The 6000-nt window shown below is 43.5% G+C and overlaps 1 long non-coding RNA gene across 1 annotated transcript in view; it reads left to right on the top strand.

Annotated features, from left to right (window-relative positions):
• The first annotated feature begins 898 nt into the window (after window positions 1-898).
• LOC102018298 overlaps window positions 899-6000 on the top strand; it is an 82337-nt gene continuing 77235 nt past the window's right edge. The window contains exon 1 of the long non-coding RNA XR_264118.2: window positions 899-1176. This is a non-coding gene — a long non-coding RNA (uncharacterized LOC102018298). The remainder of the gene's footprint in view (window positions 1177-6000) is intronic.

Below are 6000 nucleotides of genomic sequence, written 5' to 3'. Positions count from 1 at the left end.
CCTAACTGTGGGGCTGACAAACAGTAGGTACTCCAGAGGGGAGGACATGTTTTATGGAATGAAGTGCTAACTGAGTACAAGGCCACAGCTACATGCATGTGTGGGACAGTTAACTGCATGTTAATTCAGCGTCGCCTAATTCTGACTTTCCCATAGCACACATATTCCAGAAGTCACTAGAACCTCGGTGTCACCTGGACAGGCATATGCATCTGTCTGTACCAGAGCCAAAGCGGGTGCTGGGTCTCTTCATGGCTGTCTGCTGAGCATGAGTTTCTAGCATTATCTCCCCACTGCCACACTTGAGGGTACACAAGGTCAGGGAAGCAGCTTGACATGGAAAACCTAGGAGCCTACACAAGCCTTTGGACCCTGCCTAGCTGAATCCTGACCCGAGGTTTATTCCAGCCAATGCTACCTGCTAAAAAAGAGCAACATGGTCAGTTGTTTTCATTACACACAGACATGTTTTAGGGGGCTGTAGCTCTTGCAGGCTAGAAGTTAGTCTGTAAGGCAGACCTGGGTCTTGTCTGTTTCAGGTTTTCAAATTGCATAACAATTTAAATTCGTTCTGTATATGCAAGTACTTTGAAAAGAACTACACTCCCACCCCATAAACATACCTAAGTGCTGGCTTCTCTTCTCATAGGATGTGCTTTCTTTTTAAAGCTCCATTTGTGTTCTACAAAACAGCCTCTTTCTCCAAGATTAACATTTCTTATGATTGTTCCTGACAATGGATCCACTTCCAGAGGCTCTGCTAAGGATAACCAAAAAAGGGCATGGAGCAGGCTGGTTTTGGCAGCCTGCTCGCAGTTTCAGAGCTTTTTAGGTCTTGGTTTTTCTGATGAGTGATTTCCTGAGCATGCCTAGGGAATGACAGGCATCTGCTCAGGCAGACTGCATTACCTTGGCGGGGTGTCGTCATTGGCTGCCTATTAGAAAAACTGCAAGACAATGCATACCACTGCCTGCGACTGTAAACATAGGGGCTATGTGTTCGCTTAGCGTGGACTTCGGGGAGGGGCCAAAGAAGGGCGGTCTGCAGTTTTATTGAGTAGGGCACTGTGCGCTAGGCTGCCTGCCTGCCTACTGCTCTCTCGCTGTGCTCTTGCTTAAAGGAATCAGTCCTCCTCTCCAACGTCGTCCTCTGGAAGAAGTTGCAGCCTCAGGGAGGTAAGGTACAGGGGCATTTCTTTTTTTCTCCTCAGAGAAGCTGGGGACTTTCTCTGGGTTTCATTCAGCATTCCTACCCAAGAAAGCTGGAGATACAAGACTATTCACGGCAATAAACCATGTAAATTCCCAGAGCTGGTCTGAATGTTGTTGCCCTGCCGATGTTGCCGGAAGACAAACAGGATGAGATTTCAAGTTTTGTTTCTAGAGAAGGGACAAGAGAAGAGGTCATAATGACTCGTGTTCTGGGAGCACCGGCAACTTTGATGAGGGTGGTCTTTTGTTTGGGAGACCGAGGTGGGACTGTACCTGATATCCACAGGCCAGGGTTAGCAGTGTGTTCACCCAGAGGTTTCTTTTGCATCTTTTATTAGCAGACATTTTTAAAGGTTTTGCTTTAAAAATAATAGCAACAATTTTTTGATCACAAGGAACCAAAAGAGTGATGGTCGTTTCACCAAAGGTATTTCTGTGTTACTCTGCAATAAGTATTCATGAACTAGCCTTTCAGATCTGCAAGAAAATAAGGTCTGAGGGTTCCAGCACCACTGCCAGTTGAGTTCATGTCATTGATTTGATAGTTGTTAAGACAGAAGATGTTTACTGTGTTCTATTTCCTATATAAAGCCTAATAACAAAAGAATATGTATACTAGTGTGTGTGCTTTTACAGCTCCTACCAAATGATTTCTTAAGGAGTCTTATTTTCTATTTGAAAGTGTGCCTGAGTATGCCTAGCAAACTTGAAAAGATCTATATCTGAAATGTGTTCCAGAAATGAAGCAGACAGGCTTTAATTTCAAGATAGACGTATTTGGGCATCTTAAACAGAGGTACAAGAAGGGAGCTGGTAGTAGTCTGCAACTCCTTTTAGAAAGACCTGATTGTAAAGGGCGGGGGAGTCTCAGAGCCGTGGCAATACATGGTCAAAAAAGTGGCTGAGAACAAAGTGGTTGGTATTCACAGATCCCTCCTGTTAACAAGCCTATGCAGATGGGCTTGTAAACTGAAATAGCAAAATCCTTCTAGCTTATTTGGAGAAACCAGACATGTACGGCTAGAACTTCAGTGAAGGCTAGATGGCATGTGGAAAAAGGGGTGAATCTGGTAATTTTCAATAATGTGAACGTTGAAGACACCAGCTCCCAGTGACCGATTCAATTTGATTTTATTCTATGGAATATCATGGTTGGGGGTTGAGAGTCATTTAATGAGTCATTTAAAGAGTCATTTTCTCTTTATATTTAGGAGTTGAGGGGTAATTTCTTGAGAACGCCTCCTTCTCTTTCTAGAAGTGATATATGAGAATAGGCTTCTCTGTGAATTTCTTTCCCTGGAACAGTTCTGAGTAAGTGTGAGAAAAATGCTGCAGGCGAAAGCTATAGCTTGATTATCGTCTTTCCCTCGAAGAGATCAAATTCCAAACTATTTTCACAGTGTTTTTAATGTCAATCAAAATATGGAGAGCAATTTCTTTTTCAACTGTTCTCTTAACCATGTAGGGAATGCAGTTTGGAAGGAAATCTATAATCTTGGGATTTGAAGATAAATTCCATGTTGAAACCAATGTTGCAGAATCCCTGAAAGTTCAGGGATTTCTATGACTCTCTTGTCCTCCCCCTGTGCTTCCCACCCCCCAGCATAGCACATTTTCTGTAATAACATCTTTCATGTCCTCCTGTGGCTGAAGCAAGGTGATGCGAGTTTGTGTTGACCTTCAAGCAGTTCTCTTTCTTACTTTCTTCCTGTTCACTATGAGCTAGAACATATCTCCCCAATAGGGAGGTAAACATAATTGAATGAAACTACAGAATGAGAACCTTCATTCTGTTGAAATCATTTAATAAAGAGAAGTGTAATGGCACAATTCTGGAACAAAAAAGAGTCCCACAGATAGTTGATTTTCAAACGTGCAGCAGCTGGGTGTGATAACAAGTGCCTGAAATCCCAGCTCTTGGGAAGCTGAGACAGGGGGATCCCTGTGAGTTCAAGGCAAGCCTGGCTTACAAAGTGAGTTCAAGGCCAACCTGAACTGCATAGTGAAACCCTGTTTTTTAAAAAAAAAAGACCTACAGGAAAATACAATGGATTGGTCCACAGGGAAGCATAGGGTTGATTCCACTATTTAAAACTAGTTGAATGTGTGACTGAAAAAATTCAGTGAAGGTCCTTCTCTTAAATAAAGTTACAATTCTTGCATTACAAGAGAGAAGGAGTACCAACTTCAAAATGTAAAAGATTTAAACAATACATGAAACTATTCCCAGACAGTGTGCTATTAACAATTCTGAGTGGCTCCCCCGGGAGCACCTGAGCACCTCCTACTATCTGCAGATGGACTAGGTTGGCCTTGTGACACACCATAGAAAGCTTCAGAATGTGGGCTGGCATGGCATGGAAAGTTCCAGAATGTGGGCTGGGTCATCTCTATTCTGATGAGCGAAATGCACTTCAGTAGGCCTTTCCTTAAAAACACACATAATTGTCTCCATTTGTTATTTTCGTGGAAGTCTGATTACTAGTTAGTCATTCTGTAGCAAGACGGAAAAGTGACTTAGAGATGGGTATGAGAAGGCCTTAGGCAGCTCCCATCTGCATGTTGCCTGTCACATGGCTCAGAAATGTGAGGCCATGGTGGGGGGACGGGGGAAATGCTGACAAAGTGGAATGCAAATAGCACGGTAGGACTAAAGAGGAGGTTAGAAAGATGCTGCCAAAGAATTCTCAGACTTTAGAAAGGGGTTTTCTGGGTAAAAATCTGTAAAAGTCTGAAAATAGAACCATTAGCTTCTTAACTGAAAGTCATCTGTCAATAGGTTGTGAGTAGTTGAGTAATTTAAGCAGATATTTTCGGCTCAGGCTTAACTCGTGGGCACCAAGATGAGCCCTCAGTTCTAGTTTTGGCTGCTCTGCCTAAAGACCCTGACCTTTGAGGAAGTCATCAACTCTTTGGCCTCATCTGTGGAATGGGCATGAGAATGCTTCTCCTAGACCTTGTACTGGTTAAAATGAGACGAGGCATTTCACCTCCCCTTCCCTGTGTGTACCCTAAGCTGCTTTGAATTTGAGCCTCCCAAGCATGCTGCCCACTGTGGCTGGTATCCTCCACTTTTTACATGGTATCTGTAGTTATCCCTTCCTTCTCCATATCAGAGAACTCTGGAGTGGTGCTTTCTGGAACCCTGATCCCAGAGTCTAGTGACTACTGGTCTATCTCAGTGTTGACTGAGGGTGGGCTTCAACGAGTAGAAAGCAGGAAGATCCAAGTCCAGGGAGTGTATTAAGATGGCCCATGAGTGGCTCTCAGCCATAGATAGGTAGCAGGAACTCTGAGGATGCAGATGAACAGAAGACCAATGAAAAAGTGCTGACAACAGAAAGGACTTAGTAAATGAAGCAGCTTCTCTGCCTCCAGCCAGAAGCATGGAATTAATCCCAGCATGTCAAGCCCAGGCCTTGTGGGCAGGATGAGGTAATCAGGAGCACCTGGCTGTGGTTCCTGTTCGTATTGAGACCAGACCACTCCGGGGAGCTTGCTTCTCATCAGCTGGTCTCAGACTTGAGTACTCCCAACTGTGACTGAGCCCTGGTAGCATCCCTGATTCCTTCACCGTGGTCCTCCACCCCACCAACTCTCCCATCCCTACCCAAACATGGAACTTTACTCATCCAAGTTGAAAACTGACAGAAGCCCTGCCCTCCCAGATGACGGCACAAATATGTTTGAGTAGGGGGAAGCCACTCCTCATTTCTAGGTAGAAGGCAAAAAGTTAAAAACAGGCAGAATTGATGTAAGAGCATTTTCTGAAGCAAGGAGCCACTCTGATTCTGTCCCCAAAACGTCTGATTGTTTGGCTGTGGGGAAAGTTTGTAGAGATCAGAAAGAGGAGGGTGTCACAGACTACAGGAAGAGGTGACGGGATCCTCCTCCTATTGCTGGTCTGTTGTTCTTCCCTATGTTGTTATGAAAACCTCTGTGAATCTGATAAATCTCTGAACCTTTAGGTTCTGTGTAAACCTGCCCTTCTTAATTGGCCAGTGAGATACCTTGAGTGGGGAAGGGAGGGAAGGGAGTGAAGCCTGGACTCCCACAGTAGACAAAGCTGGAACAGATCGGCATGGGCTTGGAGGTGTTCCTATCTAGGGGTGGAAGAAAGGACAGAAGAAAAGGGAGAGAAGAAAAGGAGGGAGGGAGGAAGGAAAGAAGGAAGGAAAATAGGAAGGAAAGGAAGGAAGAAAGGGAATGGAAAGGGAGGGGGGGAGAAAGAGAAGGGAGGAAGGAAGGGGGAGGGAAATGTACAGATGTGTAGGAGGAGGTTGCTTCAGAAACCCTGCATTCCAAAGAAAAGGAGACCATCTCCAGAGAGGAAGCAGTTTTTATGGAGAATTTGTGAGGGTTAGGGAAATTCAGGAATGCTACAATTAAGTGTGTCAGGAGAGCACCAAGAGCTTCATAAAGGGTTGTTAAGGAACAGTGAGAGAACAGGTTAAAGGAAAATGATTTTTAAAATTATTGTAATTGGTTGTATGTTCTTTGTAAGCCATCATTTTGATGCATGCATTTTTAAAAGTATATATATACTATATATATTATACATGTATATATATATATATATAGTATATATATATATAACAATGATGGACAATTTGAAGATAAATTGCATTTTAATCATTTCCAGAGGGTTCTGGCATTGTTTGGTGATTATGAGGATGAAAGCACTTGACTCCAGGGAAATTATCTTACTTGGGAAGGAATACATTAAGTAGGAATATGTAATTGATTCCTTTACACCCACATATGATATTACTCTCCTGCTTCTCTCAA

Source organism: Chinchilla lanigera, unplaced genomic scaffold (genome assembly GCF_000276665.1).
Source record: "Chinchilla lanigera isolate Chin_1 unplaced genomic scaffold, ChiLan1.0 scaffold00093, whole genome shotgun sequence".
Lineage (NCBI taxonomy): Eukaryota > Metazoa > Chordata > Mammalia > Rodentia > Chinchillidae > Chinchilla > Chinchilla lanigera.
Note: the sequence above shows the minus strand (reverse complement) of the source record. Positions and strands in the feature narration are given on the sequence as shown.